This window comes from Dermacentor albipictus, chromosome 8 (genome assembly GCF_038994185.2).
Source record: "Dermacentor albipictus isolate Rhodes 1998 colony chromosome 8, USDA_Dalb.pri_finalv2, whole genome shotgun sequence".
Classification (NCBI taxonomy): domain Eukaryota; kingdom Metazoa; phylum Arthropoda; class Arachnida; order Ixodida; family Ixodidae; genus Dermacentor; species Dermacentor albipictus.
In genome coordinates, this window is record NC_091828.1 from 60,519,835 (window position 1) to 60,538,541 (window position 18,707).

Sequence of the window (18,707 nt, forward strand, 5' to 3'; positions counted from 1 at the left end):
TAAATAATTATTCCGTGACTGTCTTCTCGACACCCCCCTAGGCCCAGGGAGGTGAAACCATATCCAACTAGTTCCACTAGCAGGACCAATGGTGCGTACAGAAACAATACCCGGTTGGCCGAATACTCATGTTTCTGGTAAGTGTAACCCATGTTCGGAGTGCGGCGAGAATCTCCAAACAGTTGGTAGAAGTGACATGGGTGTGGGGTGGGGTAATAGCGTACTCTGTGTTATAGATCGCTGTTGTCTATCAGTCTTGGACGGTATCTATCTGTGGGAACTGTTTATTACTGACATTTTATTATTGTTATTACTGAATTGCACTTTGCACTCGCATTATGACAATGCATTGCTTCATTACTGAATTGTTTAACTCTGTACTTTTTTACACATTGTTAAGATAAAAGTTCATGTCTATATCTTTTTTTGTTTGAATAAACATCTTGAATCTTGGTCTTGAATAAGCTTAAATTGGCATTTTAATTCGCATGCACACGCCAGAATTGGCCTATGTGTACTACCGAAAATCCATAAACACTTTATTTAACCAGTGGGGCGAAGTACCCAGTGGAGGAGTTGTGTAGGTGGTGGCACCGAGCGCCTGAGGCTGATGCCAATTTAATGCACATAAAATAGTCCAGCATTTGTAGCATTAAGAGCAGCTGCTATAAGAGACTGGGTCTAAACAAGAAATGATGTCCATGCAAAAGGGATGCTTCTCTCATTACTGGAGTTAGCGCGTTATGCTTAGTGGAGCACCTGGTGTAAAGTGTGTGTGTCTATATTTCCAGTCGTACTTCAGTAAAGCTGAAGCCACATTATCATCATTAAATTCACAAAGAAGTAATTCAAAATGAATATCTTATAAATCTTGCTTCGGCGTATGCTGGACTGTTAAAACCATTCCCTTATGGTGTTTTACGCGCAAAAACCACAATCTGATTATGAGGCACGCCGTAGTGGGTGACTCAGGAAATCACCTGAGCTGCGGTTCCTTAACATGCACCTAAATATAAGTACGCAGGTGTTTTCGTATTTCGCCCCCGTCGTATGCTGGTCTGTATGAATAAAAATGAAGTTGCAACAGATTATGTCAAAATATGCTTACGTGTAGTTACCACTGAATCTTGAATGCCATTGCGCACATTCTATGAATCAATAAAATTTTGAGCAGTGAGTGAGTGAGTGAGTGAGTGAGTGAGTGAGTGAGTGAGTGAGTGAAACAACTTTATTTTGTCCACTATAGACGTAAGCAAACTCCACGCCACCTGGCTAGGCCCACTCGGGGACCATCAGGTGAAACCTGACGGCCCTGTCGCGAGCCCCTGGACTGCCAGGATTTGAGAGGTCTGATCCTGGGCCCTAATTAGCTTCATCATTTCCTCTTGAGTGAAAGGGAGACCGGCAGAGGCGCACCCGCACAGGACGTGTTCGAAGTCCGCATAATCACCACACAGAGGGCAGTCCGGGCTTGGGAACCGTTCGGGGTACATTGTGTGCAGCGCCGCGGGGCTCGCGTAAGTGCTTGTTTGCAGAAGTCTGAGTGACTGCCTGGGCCCTGCACAGCGAGGAGTGCGGTGAAGGTAGGACTCTTCTTGACAGATAATTGTATTTGCAGATTTCGTTGTACGAGCAGAGAGGCTCGGGTGGCCCAGGAGAGGACGCGTTGCCCAGCGCACGGTCAGTCAAACCTCGTGCAGCCGAGTGCGCCTCCTCGTTGGGGTTGATCGAAGCACCCTCAATGGTTCCAAGGTGCGTAGGGAGCCAGGCCAAAGAGTGATGTTTCATGTCTTTGGCACTTTGGATGATACGTAGGGCCTAGGGAGCCACGATTCCCATCTCAAAGGCCCTGACAGCGGCCTTGGAATCCGAATAAATCGTGTCATGTACACTGTCCGTCAATGCAAGATCAATAGCAACTTGCTCTGCAACGCTGGAATTAGAAGTGCGGACGGCAGCGCAGCTAAGGATTTTAGAATCACAGTCGATGACCACTGAGGAGAAGGCCTCTTCTTGAACGTACGAAGCAGCGTCTACGAAGCATGTTCGGTCCTTGTTCAAGCGGGCACTGGCGAGCAGATCTTTACCCCTGGCTCGTCTTCGTCCTTCGTTGTAGGTGGGATGCATATTTCGTGGCATCCGGTGTATGTAAATCTTGGACCTTACGTCGCTGGGCAGCTTCACAGCGTCGAGACTGACGACCATGGGGTTACGTCCCAGCTTGCCAAGTATGGCTCGGCCCGCTGGGGTACCGGAGAGTCTGACAAACTGGGAAAATTCTTGGTCTTCAACGATTTCTTTGCACGTGTTGTGCATTCACAAATTGAGGAGGTGTTTTGTGTGCGTTCGGATGGGAAGGCCGAGGGCAAGCTTGAAGACACTTCTGCTTAGGGCATTGATCTTATTGCGCTCCGACACGAGCCAGTTGTGCATAGCCCCTGAATAAGCGAGGTGGCATAGGACGAAGGCGTGGGTAATCCGGATCAGATTGTCTTCCTAGATTCCGCGGTACCTGTTGGCGATTCTTCGAATCAGGCCGAGGGCGCTTTCGGTCTTGGAACAAATGCGTTTGAGGGCGGCTGCATTGGCCCCGTTCGACTCGATAAACATTCCTAGGACCCTGATAATGTCTACCCGCGGTACTGAGGAGCCCTTACCGGTGAATAATGTAGTGTGGCTCTCTGTTGCTGGCTTCCAGGACGGGTGTGAACCGCCTCTGGGCCTCTTCTTGTAGAGCAAGAGCTCGGATTTAGCGGGCGAGCACCTTAGCCCGGTAGAGATAAGATACCGCTCCGTCACATCGATGGCCTCTTGCAAAGCACCCTCGACCTGCCCTTCACATCCACTGGAGCACCAGATGGTGATGTCATCCGCGTAGATCGTGTGGTTAATGTTGGGGATTTTATTTAAGGCCCTCGACAGGTTGATCAGGGAGATGTTGAACAGCGTCGGGGAGATCACCACCCCCTGAGGTGTTCCCTTTGGCCCAAGCTGGATTTCGTGGGTCAAAAACTCGTCAATCTTGAGTCTAGTGGACCTTGAGGAAAGGAAGGATCGCACGAAATTGTACGCCCGTTTGCCGACGTTACACTCCGTCAGGCTCTTGAGAATAAAGGCATGCGATATGTTGTCAAAAGCCTTTTCCATATCCAAGCCGAGAATTGCCTTAGTGTCGGCGGAGGTAGAGTCAATGATCTGGTGCTTCATCAGTCTCATGGCGTCTTGAGTCGAAAGCCCCGGGCGAAAGCCAATCATGTTGTGTGTATAGCATTCGTTAGACTCGAGATAGTCAGTGAGGCGGTTAAGCATGGCGTGCTCGGCCATCTTTCCTACACACGACGTCAGGGAGATGGGCCTTAGATTGTCGATGCTCGGCGCCTTACCTGGCTTCGGTATGAGTACTGTGTAGGCTGCTTTCCAGCTCTTGGGAATGAGGCCGCTGCACCAGATATCATTCATCTTGCGCGTAAGTAACTCGATTGAGGCGTCGTCGAGATGCTTGAGCATTTTGTTGGTGATCCCGTCGGGCCCAGGGGCAGATCTTCCGTTGAGGGATGCGAGAACTCGCTTGAACTCAGCCATGGTGAAATCCTCGTCCATAGATGGTACGTCACGCCCTCCGTACTCGGGAACTTGGGGGGGGGGGCACTGGATCGTCCGTGGCCGCCAGGTACTTGTCTATGAGGTGCTCCATGACTGCCTCATCTGGAGTCGAGTCGGGGGCCAAATGGACAGCTTTCGTCAAAGCTCTCTTCGGGTTGGACTTGGTGTTGCCATCGTGCAGTAGGTGCTTAAGCAGACCCCAGCTTTTACCGTTCTTGAGCTGGCCCTCCACCGAGTCGCACAGCTCGTCCCATTGCTCCTTGCATAGCACCTTGCAATGAGCCTCTATCATCTTGTTTATATCGGCAATTTTCTTGCGTAGTCTTCTGTTATGGCGCTGAGTCTTCTATCTCGCGAGCAGTGCAGTAATAATTTTGAGCAGTAATAATTTTTTGGGCTGTGAGGGATACTTTTCAAAATTGTAGCACAGTGGCGTTTTTCTACATCGGAGAATCTTAAATAGAAGCGTTCCTACGGCTCTACCACCACAAATCAACAAAATGCTTAGCGCCGATTAACGATTGGTTGCCATTATGACAATATGCCTTGGATCAAACGCAGTATTCTGAAAAGTTATTTTTACATTATTGTAAAAACGAACCCATTGTGTCCCTGCGTATTCTATTTTCAAACGGTATGCGCTACTCCTTGTAGTTCTTTTTTATGCGAAGCATATTAACGTAGGTTTCGGGCCTTCGCGCCACGCCCGGCGGTGGCCACCATTGACCCTGAAGTGGGGTCACGTGACATGACGTCACGTGATGACGTCACACAGGCTCCAGATGGGGCTTCATATCGCGCCGTCGGTCGCCTCCCGGCGGTGGCCACCATTGACCTTCAAGTGACCTTCAAGTAGGTCACGTGACATGACGTCACGTGATGACGTCACACCGCTGCAGATGGGGCCTCATATCACGCCGTCGGTCGCCTCCCGGCGGTGGCCACCATTGAGCCTGAAGTGAGATCACATGATGTGACGTCACGTGATGACCTCACACCGGCTGCAGATGGGGCCTCATATCGCGCCGTCGGACGTCGCCCGGCGGAGGCCTCCACGCTTCGGTTCGCGCCGTCGCGCGCGACGCGGCGGCGGCGCCACCATCGCTGCATCACGTGATATGTGACGTCACGCGAGGGATGAAATGGCGCACGCCCGCCGTCGCGTGAGTCTCTGTGCCCGCAACCGCGCCAGCGTCTTTGCGCCGGGCGTGTATGCGGTCAACATGCCTCCAAACGCTAAGGACGTTAATAATAGGAATGCAAAACGAAGGCTGCAGCGCGCTACGGAAACCGATGAAGAACGCGAAGAACGCCTAGCCAGCTTCGCATCCACTGGGCTTAACCTTGATAAGCCTCCAACTTTTTTGCTCTTCAGTAAACAAGTGGCTGGTATCAATTTTGGGGATCGGCCAAGAAGTGCGACTATTAAGAAGACCGTCTAATTACTTAGTAACTTATTGAGAGAAGAAGTCGTTCACAACTTACCACTTCAATCTGAACGAGACTGCAGCATCTGAAAGGGCGTTCGCCGCGGTTATACAGAATAATCACTAAATATAAAGTTCATAGCGATAGAGCAAATCTCAAAGTTTGCTCAAATTTTTTTCTTTTTGCCTAAGAGGAAGCTTTAGTTCGGGTCTTCTGTCTAAATACAAGAAAAACTGGCTGTGGCTTAGCTAAGGTTAGGCCCAGGATGCGAAGCATACTAGCCTTTATTTTAACGCGACAGCGTTAAGGAGCTCGTGTCGCAGAAAAGCCGGTGTCGTCGGCGTCGGCTCAGGCGTGCGGCGCTTGCTCAGGCGCACATTTCGTTGTCGCGCCGAACGCTGCGTTGCTCGACGCTCACCGCGTCCGATGCGGGGCGCGTAGTCGCTGCGCCGTAGCAAAGCCACCTAGAAACAGTCTCTGTAGCACGCCACAACCTTCGCTTCTCATTCCAACGAGCAGCTTTGCCTCCACGAGGCATCTCACCTCGTGAGTGTCTAGCAGAGGCAAGCGCAGCTGGTTATATACCGCCGCGACGCCGCGAGCGGCGGCGCGAGTTGGAGCCCCGTTTCTCCTCTGCCGTGACGTCACGGTGCCACGTGGTCAGCCTTGAAGGCAACGCCGCGAACGACGGCGCGAGTTGGAGCCCCGTTTCTCCTCTGTCCTGACGTCACGGTGTCACGTGGTATTGAAGGCGACACCGCCGCGCCTGAGGAGCTGGGTTGAGCTCTAGTAATATGCTTCGCATAAAAAGGACAGTTCGTATTTCTCGGCAACCACTGCACCAAGTTTGACGTGGTTTGTTGCAGTTAAAAGGAAAATATAAAATTTTGTGACTGCTCGTTTCGAATTTTTTATTTAGGTCGTCAGTTCCTTATTAAAAATTTAGAAAAATCGCAAGGTTTGAGAAAACTAAACCATCAAATTTGCCATTCTGTAAGTCAGCAATGAAAAATAATATTACAATTATGTGATTTGTATGTAATAGTACATCTAAAGGGGGCAAAATTCATACGTTACACGTGAATAAGAAAGGAATTTAGTAATAAGAAAATAGAGCTTTTGAAGAACCCTCGTGCCCAATGTAACCAATGCATGAAAAATACAAATTGACACATGGAGTTTGTCCGCTTTGAATGATCTAATGGATGCGGTTTATAGAACTACAATACCTGTTCTTGGAGCAATGAATTCTTTAACTTCGTGCTTCTATTTTTTCACACTTTCGAAGTTTCCAACAGTCACTAGAATTTAAATTTCTCTCTCAAATATAACAAATTTCATTAAAATCCGTCCACGGGTTATCTCAGAAAAGCGCTTCTGTGTTTTCCTTGTATTTGAATAGGCCGTGTCGGAGTTGCTCCCGGGCTAAATGTTCCTCTTAAGATTCGGGTCCATTTATCGCACAACATTCACAATTCCGTTTAACGTTGACTAGTACTCACGTCCTCAGGCGCTTATCTCAATACAACCTAGTTAGCCACAGAAATTCGTAATTTCACCGACATTATTTAAGCAAATGATCTTTAGAAGTGATCAATAACGGCACCAGCCGTGGTTGCTTACTGGCTGCGGAGTTGCGCTGCTAATTACGAGGTCACGGAATCGAATCGCGTCCGCAGCTCCGCATTTCAATGGGGGCAAAACGCAGAACGCCCGTGTAACCGGCATTGGGTGCATGTTAAAAATCCCCAGGTAGGCAAAATTAATCCGCAGTGCCTCATTACGGCGTGCCTCATTATAAGATCGTAGTTCTGGCACGCAAAGTCCCAGGAATTGAATTTAACTTTCATCAATAGTGACCAACAATGGTAGGTTGAGCGATCCTTCTGCCATGTTTCAGGAAAATTAGACTTGTATTCGTTTGAGCCCTGGCGAAGGCAAGTACTATTGTTAAAACGGGCTCCCAAAGCTCATGCTTCGTTTAGCTTGGTCGCTCTTGTCCACTCCAAGTCTTAATTTATTTTCGAAACCTTTGCCTAGCTTACGTTTATATCCATTATAGCAGCATAAAGAAGCAACTGCCAACGCTGAGTGGCCTCTTCTGGCATTGGATATTTTCAAGTCGTCAGCCACCTTCTGCGTGAAAGATGACATCTTGCACAATCTACCGGTACTTTGCAGTCTGCAATAAAGTTTAGTTTATTGCAGAAGTGTAAGATTCGTTTTGTCTAGGCGGCTTATTTGGCTAACGCATAATCTATGGTTGCAACAGATGGGGTCTTGATAGCCCTGCCTTTTAGGAACATTTCCTCCGTTTATTTTTCCTCTTGAACGACTACATTATTCTTTGTATTTAGAACACGCGAACAACATGGCTTAGAACTGCGTTGAGTTTTAGGTGTTTTAAAAGATAAGTTCCAACGTATACCTTCCGGCAAGACTCTACAACTGCCGTAACTGTTGTGCTTGAGCACATACTAAGTACACTCTATGGTAACAGCCAATTTCATAAATATTTTTCTTTTTCTTCGAAACCGAATTCTTCACATTGCGCTGCTTTTTCTATGCGCGGTAATCGATCGTCTGCCACATTGAATGCTGATTTCTAAAAGCAGTTAATATTGAGTGGTTCATTTATTTGCTTTTGTTGCCCACAGAGCTGCTTTGCACTGCAAACGTCCCTTTCTAAACGAGTCATACTCGCATATTTTGCCGACAATTAAACCAACAGGCCTTTTACACTGTTCTGTGAGCGCTCGACCGTATAAACCCCTTTCATTCATTTTGGTAACAGCGCCCCTCCAGCAATAACAAGCACAGTGCAGGGGACCGACAGACAGACAACGAACTTTAATCCGGAGGAGCTACTGTCAGGATCCCCTAACAGGAGGCCATTGTAGCCGCTAGCCGCGCCCACGTAAAGGACAGAACGCCGTGCCGCTCCGCTCTTTGCTGGGCCCTCTGGATAGCCTGGGCTTGCTTTCGGAGTACGGTGCTTCTGATGGCCTCCTCCCATTCGGCTTCGCTGCACAGGAAGTCGTTAGGCAACGCGGAACATCGCCAGAGCATGTGAGCCATTGAGCAAAAGGTTTCAGTGCAGTCGGGACAACTAGGGTCCACATCCGAGTACATCCTACTGAGGAATCCCCGCGACGGGAAAGATCCCGTCTGCAGCATTCTAAGTGTAGCTGACTGACCTGTACTGAGCTTCGGGTGAGGCAGAGGATAAATTCTCCGACCAAGTTGGTAATGTTTAGTGATTTCATTAAATGTGAGGAGTGGATCGTTCTGCTGAGGCCCTTCCTGCCCCTCCGGAGCGTCCAGACCGTCGCGGCACGTTAGTTCTCGCGCACGGTCGTGGGCAAGCTCGTTGAGGTTTGGGAATCCCTCGAGAACGTTCGTCCCCATGTGTGCGGGGAACCACGTGATATAATGAAAATCTGGGCAAGCCGTTTTCTCTAAAATAGAGGCCGCTTCTCGTGCGAGGTTACCCGACTCGAAAGCTCTGATTGCATTTCTCGAGTCGGTGTAAATGTAGGAACGCTCTGGATCACACAAGGCCAGCGCAACCGCAATTTGCTCTGCTATACTCGCGGTGGCCGCTCTGACCGAGGCCGAGGATCTAAGCACCCCTCGCCCGTCTACAACCGACAGCGCGAACACTCTCCTCTTCCCGTACTGTGCCGCATCGACAAAGACCACGGAGTCTCTGTCATCTCTAACTCTCTTCAAGATGGCTCGTGCACGGGCTTTACGTCTACCCTCGTTATGCTGCGGATGTACGTTCCGCGGGAAGGGCCTCACCAGGTAGGTCGCCATCGTTTCTCGTGTCAATGTTATACGCCGGTCCTCCATTATCCTAGGAGCCATGCCAACCTCGTCGAGAATTCGCCTGCCAGCTTGGGTCGACGACAGCCTAACCACCTGGGCAGTGACCTGTGCCTCTATGATCTCGTCTATGCTATTGTGCATACCGAGTTGATCTAGCCTGTCGGAGCTCGTGGCAATAGGCGAGCCTAGCACTTTCTTGATGCTCTTGCGCATAAGTGTATTTAATTTGGTCTATTCCGTTTTTGTCCACACTAGAGCTGACGCCACATAGTTAATATGGCTCATGAGGAACGCGTTGTACATCCGAAGGAGGTTGTCTTCACCTAACGCCTTCTTTCGGTTGGACACTCTAGCAATTAGCCGCAACATATTCTCCGTTTTGGCTGTAACGTGGGTAATTGTTCTGGCATTACAGCCCCTCGCTCTATGAGCAGGCCTAGGATCTTAACTGAGTCGACTCCAGGAATTTTCTGCCCATTATTCGCGTATAATGCCACGGGTAGCTGGTTGAGGGGTGTCAGACCCCGAACTCCTTGCCTTGCGGGTCTGTAAAGCAACAGCTCCAATTTACTCGTAGACAGCTTGAGACCCGTGTCCGCAAGGTAAGCCTCCGTCTCGTCCAAGGCCGCTTGTAGAGCTTGCTCCATTTCAGCTAGGAAGCCCCCTGGACACCTGATCGTGATGTCATCTGCGCAAAGTGTATGACCTATGCCCTGGAGGCCGTTCAGCCTATCTGATAGACCCTTCATGACTATATTGAAGAGCAGTGGCGAGATGACTGATCCCTGAGGGGTACCGCGAGCTCCCTATCCATACACGCTCGACCGAATCTGCCCCACCTGAATAGTAGCAGTTCTATTCATGAGAAAGGACCTGACGAAGGCCTGGAATATTAAAGCGAAAGCCTTGAATGGCTCACACTCGCGGCGTCCGACCATGCGTCCGTCCATGCCCTGTAACGGTGCCAGCTGTGGCCTCTCCCCCTTACACTCTCTCAGCACTAACGTGATGGCACAGCGGCGCACGCGGCAACGTTCCTTCGTCAGACGACTCGACGGAGCAGTCGGGTTAGTCGGATGGCTCCCAAGTGGCCCGGTGATGACTCCAAGGTAAGCGGGTCGGGGAAGCACCCCAAGAATGTCTATTCCTTCGATACCAAACGCCATAAGATGGATTGATTGATTGATTTATTCGTAGAGTTTATTGGCGCAAGGGCCAGATGTGGCCAAAGAGCGCCAAGTCGATGATCTGTGCTTCTCAATGATATATGGGTGTTAATTACGGGGAGTAATAAAACACGGCTGTATAGTGGCCTAAAATATTCCCTAAAAAGGGGAAAATATACATGTGGTGCAATGTGGCTGTAAAAGGACCTAAAATTTATTCGCTCTAAAGTGCGTAAATACAAGTATACACATAATACTGACAGTGATTGATCGTTTCTGCGATGACAATAGATGCTTCACGAGATAGGGATGATCAGTAAAATATGTAGTATCTGTAGGACTAGTGCCTCAGCAAGGCCTTGAAAGCAAGGACTGGGAGGCAGGTACTCTAGAAAATGTTTTCATTGCAGCTACGATCTCCAGGTGGAGGCCGCGCTACAAGTAGCCTGGCCAAATCCCGATTAGGGTGTCAGTTCCAAATAAAAAGTTTAATACTGTGTGAAAAGTAAAAACGGGTTCATTGCTCAGAAGGAATGCTGGATGTAATGTTATGTGTTGGAGATAAGATGGAGGGAAAGTACTTTTTTCTTTCTGCCTCTATTTCAGTTCATTGGATAAGAGCATGAATAACTGTAAGCCTGTTGCCACATTTGGTACATGTCGGAGGTTCGCTTCCCGTCAGAAGGTAGGAGTGAGTGGCGTATGTCCTATTCTTAATCTACAAAGGAGCACTTCCTTATGTCTTGCTGTTTCAGATATCCAGTTCCCTAATTTTGGCTTGATAACGTGTAGCTTATTCTCTGCTGCATTATCCCATTCGTCCTGCCAGTACTTCCTCAGTTTGCGGCATAAAAAGAGCTTAAGTCCTTTTGCTGGTATGGGTTTATTCATATCCGTTTCATTAAAGGCGACTGACGTTGCATTTTAATCAGCAGCTATGGCCAGGTACCCAACATAAGACGATGTTTTGGTTTTACATTAAGGCTAAGCATAGTTGTGTGCTCAGTTCATTAAAAACAGGGTTCTTATGTTTTAGAAAACTCATTAAGGCCCTTATTACGCTTAATGAATCTGTGAAAATGATGGCCTTGTCGAGGTTTCTTTGTTTGAAATGTTTGACACCTGAGAGTATCGCGTACGCTTCAGCTGTGAAAGTACTACACCTCTCCTGTTTAAAAAGAGGACACATGTACTTTTTGGGAGGTTCAATTTAGAACCATTGTCGTCCGCCCACCTTGAGAATCTATTCAAGCCGAGCTGTAGCTGCCTCTCGCAAATGCTAAGATTGCATGACATGAACCCTGTCTGTGCATCTTCCATATAGACGGAGTAGAAGAGTGTGCGAGGTAATACGGTGTGGAGGGAGTTCATTTTAACAATAAATAACGTACAGCTCAGTACTCCACCCTGCGGTACACCTGTCTCCTGTATGAATGGTCGAGACTACACGTTGCCAACTCTAACACGAAATGTCCTGTCAGAGAGATAACTTTCAATTATTCTCAGCACGTTGGCGCGAATGCTCATTGCAGAAAGATCCCGAAGGGTCCCGAAGTGCCATGTAGTATCATACGCATTCTCCATGTCAAAAAACACTGATAACACAAGCTGTTTGTGGACAAAGACATCCCTGGTGTACATTTCCATGCGCAAAAGCTGATCTGTCGTCGATCTGCTTGGTCTGAAAACACATTGATATGGGTTTAATTTCTTGTCTATTTCTAGATAGTGGACCAGGTGGCTGTTTACCATCTTCTCAAGCACTTTGCATAAGCAGCTCGTCAATGTTATAGGCCTGTAGCTATTTGCCAAAGAAGGACCCCTACCCTGTTTCAATATGGCAATTACGATCGCCTCTTTCCAAGCAGAAGGAAATTGGCCGGAAGACCATATGGAATTGTAGAGACAAAGAAGGGTTTTTTGTGTTTGAGATGGTAAGTGTTTTAGCATTTGATATAAGATTCGGTCAGAACCTGGGGCAGATTTGTTGCAGCTATTTAGTGCTGCCCGAGGCTCTGCCATACAAAAAGGTATATTGAATGCCTTGCATTTTGTGCTTTTCCCTTCTAATGGTTGTCTTTCTTTTTGCCTTTTGTACCTTCGAAATGTTTCAGAGTAGTGTGACGAGCTGGATACCTGTTCGAAATGTGCGCCAAGAAAGTTCGCCTGATCTTCCATGCTGTCGCCTTGAGTATTCACCAAAGGCAGCGAGTAAGGCTGTCGACCCTTTATCCTCTTCACTCTATTCCAAACCTTTGTCTCATCAGTATAAGAGTTAATGCCCGATATATACTTTCTCCAACTCTCTCTTCTAGCTTGTCGCCGCGTTCTCCGACCCTGGGATTTGACCTGCTTGAAACTGAAGAGATTTTCTGCCGTCGGAGAATCCCGAAGTAAACCCCGTGCCTTGTTCTGCTTCTTACGCGCCATTCGACACTCATCGTTCTACCACGGAAGACGGCGTTTTGTGGACAATCCACTTGTTACAGGCATACATTTGGAGGAGGTGTCAAGGAGAAAAACCGCAAAAGCTTTAACCGTGGCGTCTATGCTTAAAGCACACATGTCCTCCCAGGATAAAGACGCAAGATATTTGAACTTTTCCCAGTCAGCTGAGTTAGTTTTCCAGCGAGGTAATTGTGGAGGGCTTTCATTAGACAATGGTGCGCTTAGCACTACAGGGAAATGGTCATTCCCGTAAGCGATTTTAATAACTTTCCAGTTAAAGTAAGGTAGAAGAGTAGGAGATGCAATGCTAAGATCTATTGAGGAGTACGTTTTGTTTGCCATATTATAATACGTGGGCTCCTTCCCATTCAAAAGACATGCACCTGAAGAAAAAAGGAACTGTTCCATCAAGAGACCTTTCACATCGCAGTGCGAGTCGCCCGATAGGTTGCTGTGAGCACTTAAATCTCCAAGCACAAGATATGGTTCCGGTAACTGATCTATTAATGTATGTAATTCTTGTGCGGCGGTATATATAAAGAGCAGATGGTTATCAGTTTACTTAAAAGTCCAGCGTGAACGGCCACTGCCTGCAGGCGTCTTTGTATCTGTTGTAAGTGTTGACAGGCTATAGATTTGTCAGCTATGATGGCTACGCCGCCGGATGATGCGAGGGCATCATCGCGATGCTTCCGAAATATAACATAGCGACGAGAAAGTGTTTATGTTTAGATTTCAAATGAGTCTCTTGGACACATAGCACTTTTGGAGTTAGTTCATGAAGAATTTCTTGTACATCATCGAGGTTGCAGGGCAGGCCTCTGATATTCCACTGAGTAAGCAGTGTATCCAAGTTAAAATAAACGTTGTGCTACGTGTCGAAGAGAATGAACTTGGTTTAGCTTACAGTGCCCCTTTGTGGTCCTGTAATTGGAGTTTTGTCTTTCCTGAAGCAGTCGGCAAAATCGCGCCGCTCCTTAGGCGTCAACTGCACCTTCTGACTGGGTGTTGTGTCCGTGGCCTTTTGCGAGCCACTGGACACGAGCTCTTGCAAACGATGTGTTTTCCGTGAAGGCCTTGTCTCTGAAGACATGACCTTGGAGCCCACCGTCCTGGTGGTTGATGGGCTTTTCTTGACCCCTGAGCTGGGCTGACTGATGCCAGCACTAGCAGAGGCCTCAGCTGTGGTCACGTTCTGGAGAGGTAGGTGAGCCTTCGCTGCTCTGACCATGGGGGCGGGTGGCGTTGCCGCGCTCGCTACGCGTGGCGCTGGCGTCCGCCAAATGCTGTTGTGGAACCACCCCGCGACGTACCACTTGGGTGAAAGATGCGCTCTGTGCAAATAATGGTGAGATTCGTTGCCTTGCTTCTCTGAAAGTTATGTTTTCCTTTACCTTTATTGCCATTATTTCTTTTTCTTTCTTCCAGACTTCGCATGATCGAGAATATGCAGGGTGGCCACAATTGCAATTGCTACAACGGGGCTCAGCCCTACAGTCGTCTGCAGAGTGATCATTGATGCCACATTTCGCACATGTTCATGTGTACGCTCCTTGTACAGTTCCTGGAAACCACTAATTTCAAACATTATGATTTCACCAATTTCACATGCGACTCTGCTTGCAAATCATATTGACACGAGTACTTATGTTTATCGGGCAACCACGTTTCACCGCTTAACAACTGTAATCGCAGAGCGAGGGACGCGCCTGCATGTATCCGACGTTTCTGGAAAGTTATCGACGCTTCTATCCGCGTGTCTGTTGTCGCCGAACCTTGTGCTATCAGATTTCATCGCGTGACACGAATGGTGTAGAACTTTGTGGAAGACACGCGGGTCCCATCAGTTAATCTGGAACATTCGACGACTGATCTATAAAAGCCGACGCGCTTGACTCGCTGATCAGATTTTCGACGATCGCCGACTGTGTTCGCCGCTATCGTTGTGCTTTAAGTGTAGCCTGTTTTGTGGGCACAGGTTCGCCCAATAAAAGCTAGTTTTGTCTTTCACAGTACTGCTACTGTGTTCTTTCTTCACCGTCACTACCCCGTGACATCTGGTGGAGGTGCTAGTGCGTTCATGTACGGAACGCCCCCGCAAAGCCGCGATCCAAGCCCGAAGCCCGAGGACAAAACCGACACCGCCCAAGACCAGCGTGCTAGCCGCAGACTGCAAGGACTGCCCCCAGAGCACGGACTTCTACCTGAGGCGACAAAGAAGATCTTGGTCAAGACAACCTCAATGGCTGCCCCAGCGTCCCCCGTTATCTTACAACAACCCCGGGACCCACCGACCTTCCATGGAGCAGCGACTGAAGACCCGGAATCCTGGCTGGAGACCTACGAGCGAATCGCGACATTCAACAACTGGGACTCCGACGACAAGCTGCGGCATGTCTACTTCGCCTTAGAAGACGCCGCCAGAACGTGGTTTGAAAACCGGGAGTCGACCTTAACGACATGGGACCTCTTCCGTAGCGGCTTCCTGCGCACCTTTACGAGCGTCGTGCGCAAGGAAAGGGCCGAAGCCATGCTGGACGCCCGAATGCAGCTACCGAACGAGAACGTTGCTATCTTCACGGAAGAAATGAAACGTCTCTTCCGCCACGCCGACCCGGATATGCCCGAAGAGAAGAAAGTCCGCCTTCTCATGCGTGGTGTGAAGGAAGAACTTTTCGGCGCAATGGTACGAAGCCCACCGAAGACCGTAGAAGAGTTCCTTCGCGAGGCAACGAGCATTGAGAAGACACTCGAAATGCGGAACCGGCAATTCAACCACCGTACGAGCTCTACCCACTACGCAGGAATTCAATCACTGGCCACAGACGATCTGCGCGAGACCATCAGGGCCATTGTGCGCGAAGAACTGCGCAAGGTCTTGCCTTCGTCGCAGCCTCAAGTGGCCTCGATCGCCGACATCGTGAAAGAAGAGGTGCGCCGATCCCTTGGAGTTCCTGAGGTGGAACCAGAATCACCGCAGCCGGAGGCAATGACCTACGCCGCCGCCGTCGCCCGCCGTCAAGGCCCACCTGCGCGACCGCGCCAGGGTCCTGCAACGCCGCAATTCCGTCGTCCGCCGCCGCCGCCGCAGCCAGCACGCCAATACGTCGCCCAGCGCACCTACGCGAGGAAGACGGACATTTGGCGAGCCCCCGACCACCGCCCGCTCTGCTATCACTGCGGAGAAGCCGGCCATGTGTACCGCCGATGCCCATACCGCGACCTGGGACTGAGAGGGTTCGCCGTCAAGGCGCCGCGTCCACAGCTTGGCGAGCGCCCACGTGAAATCGCCGATTACCTAGCCGCCACTCAGCGGAACTCTCGACGACCATCCCGTTCACCGTCACCAGGCCGCTACCTGTCACCGCAGCGCCGACCGTACACTGGTCCAGCTCGGGGCCGCTCTGCGAGCCCATATCCGGAAAACTAAAAGCAGCAACCGATGGAGGTGCGGTTGCTGTTCGTCGAACTGACGAAGATCCTCCGCCGCCGACGAAGTCGATGGAGAAACCATCTCGACGACCTAATGACGACACGCCGCCGTCCCGACGAAGTCAGCAAGCCAAGACTACACCGAAGAAAGACGACTTGACGACGCGACGTTCCAGTTTCAGTTCAACACGACGCAGCCGTGATCCGACGCCAAAACTTAACTGCAACGCCAGACAAAGAACCACCGACCTCGACGTGCTTCTCGACGGCCACGCAGTTACCGCCTTAGTGGACACCGGTGCTGATTACTCCGTCATGAGTGGACACATCGCCGCCCAGTTGAAGAAGGTTAAGACTGCATGGGAAGGCCCTCAAATTCGCACCGCTGGAGGACACCTGATTACGCCGACTGGAATCTGCACGGCAAGGATAACCATTCGTGACCGGACTTACCCTGCCACCTTCGTTATCCTCCAACAGTGTTCTCGAGACGTCATTCTCGGTATGGACTTCCTGAACCAACACGGCGCAGTCATCGACCTGAAGTCGAAGTCAATAACGCTGTCGGAAGATAAAGCGATATCGCCGGAGAGCCCTCGTAGTCACCACGCCTTGAGTGTGCTCGAAGACCAAGTGAGCATCCCGCCCCGCTCCAGCATTGTTATTTCGGTCGGCACCGAAATACCCGCTGACGTAGAAGGTGTCATCGAAGGCGACCAACGCCTCCTGCTAGACCGTGAAATTAGCGTCGCAAGAGGGATCGCTCGACCGCATGGAGGGAAAACTGAAGTGTTGCTGACAAACTTCAGCCAGGAGTTCAAGCACATCAACAAGGGCACGACGACCGCGTACATCGACGAAATTCTGGAAACCAGTAATGCGTTTGTCCTGTCGGATTCCGCCGCATCTACCCCGACGACCATGGTTCCCGAACCAGACTACGACATTAATCCAAGTCTCTCCGGGATTAAGCAACAGCAGCTCAAATGTCTGCTCCAACGATACAAAGGCTGCTTTTCGACGACATCGAGGATTCGACAAACACCAGTCGCCAAGCATCGCATAATCACCGAGGAGTACGCTCGACCACTCCGCCAAAGCCCTTACCGAGTTTCGCCGCGAGAACGCGAAGCTATAAGAGAACAAGTCGACGAAATGCTGCGCGACGACATCATCCAGCCGTCGAAAAGCCCGTGGGCATCCCCTGTTGTCCTGGTGAAGAAAAAGGACGGAACCCTACGTTTCTGCGTCGATTACCGTCGTCTGAACAAGATCACGAAGAAGGACGTATACCCCCTTCCACGGATAGACGACGCATTGGATCGGCTCTGCAACGCTAAGTACTTCTCCTCGATGGACCTCAAGTCTGGCTATTGGCAAATAGAAGTCGACGAAAGAGATCGCGAAAAGACCGCCTTCATCACCCCAGACGGCCTCTACGAGTTCAAGGTTATGCCATTTGGACTGTGCTCGGCGCCTGCAACATTCCAGCGCGTGATGGACACGGTTTTAGCGGGATTGAAATGGCAGACCTGTCTCGTTTACTTGGATGACGTCGTTGTATTCGCCGGAAATTTCGACGATCACCTTAAGCGGCTTGCCACAGTACTAGAGGCCATCAAGTCATCAGGGCTCACTCTGAAGCCAGAAAAATGCCGCTTCGCTTACGACGAGCTTCTGTTCCTAGGCCACGTCATCAGTAAATCCGGAGTACGCCCCGACCCGCAGAAAACAGCTGCCATCGCAAAGTTCCCGCAGCCCACCGACAAGAAGACAGTGCGTAGATTCCTTGGCATGTGTGCCTACTACAGGCGCTTTGTCAAGGACTTTTCACGCATCGCCGAGCCGTTGACACGTCTAACTAAATGTGATGTTGAGTTCAAGTGGGAAACGCCGCAGGCCGACGCATTTGAAGAACTCAAACGACGCATGCAGTCGCCACCGGTACTTGCGCACTTCGACGAGTACGCCGATACAGAAATCCATACTGACGCCAGTAGCCTAGGCCTCGGTGCCGTTTGTCACGAACTTGCACCGCTGCACCACTATTACGACTTTGTGGTCACGTAGCGCTCGTCACCCGTTTCGTGACAGAGCGTTGGTAGCGAAGACTCCGAGCCAGGTGTCGATGAGAATAACGAAAGGGATTTTATACATTATATACAGGTCATTGTACAGGACAAGATCGGATCGGCACTGGGGCCGAGAGCTCACACAAACGCGACTGTTCCCGCACGACGGCGTCCGGCGAAAACGCGTGACACATCTCACCCCAGTCGGGAGCGACACTCTCTCCCGGTGGGTCGGCGGATCCTGTTTTTCAGGCAGCGCGTCGCTGCTTTTATAATCCCCGAGGAACCATTGTCACTCAAACGGCCAATACAAAGTCAGCACACGACGGTCGTCCGAGGGGTCCAACCAGCGACCGCGCTGGCCACCCGGTTCAAAGTTCGCGCGCGCGGTGACCTCCAGGCAAAGGGAGGTGCGGCGCCGGGCTGTCTGGCACACGCGGACACGTCCAAACATGCGGCTCGCCGAGGCTTCTCCCGCAGGATCCCGCTGCCTGACGGCTCAGCATCTTGACTTGTGAAGGGAGAATTAGGGCGCTCGCAGGATAGATTCTGCATCTTGCAGATTCGGAATCCGGGCTTGTGGTGATGGCACAACAGCATCCCCGCCCTCAGATAAGGCGCCGGGAAGACGAGCTGCCTCCACGTGGCTCGGATGCCAGGCGCGCACGTTCGTCAGGCTCGTCCAAGTTCACGTCCAGTGTCGGGACGCCAGGTAACTTCACGTGCC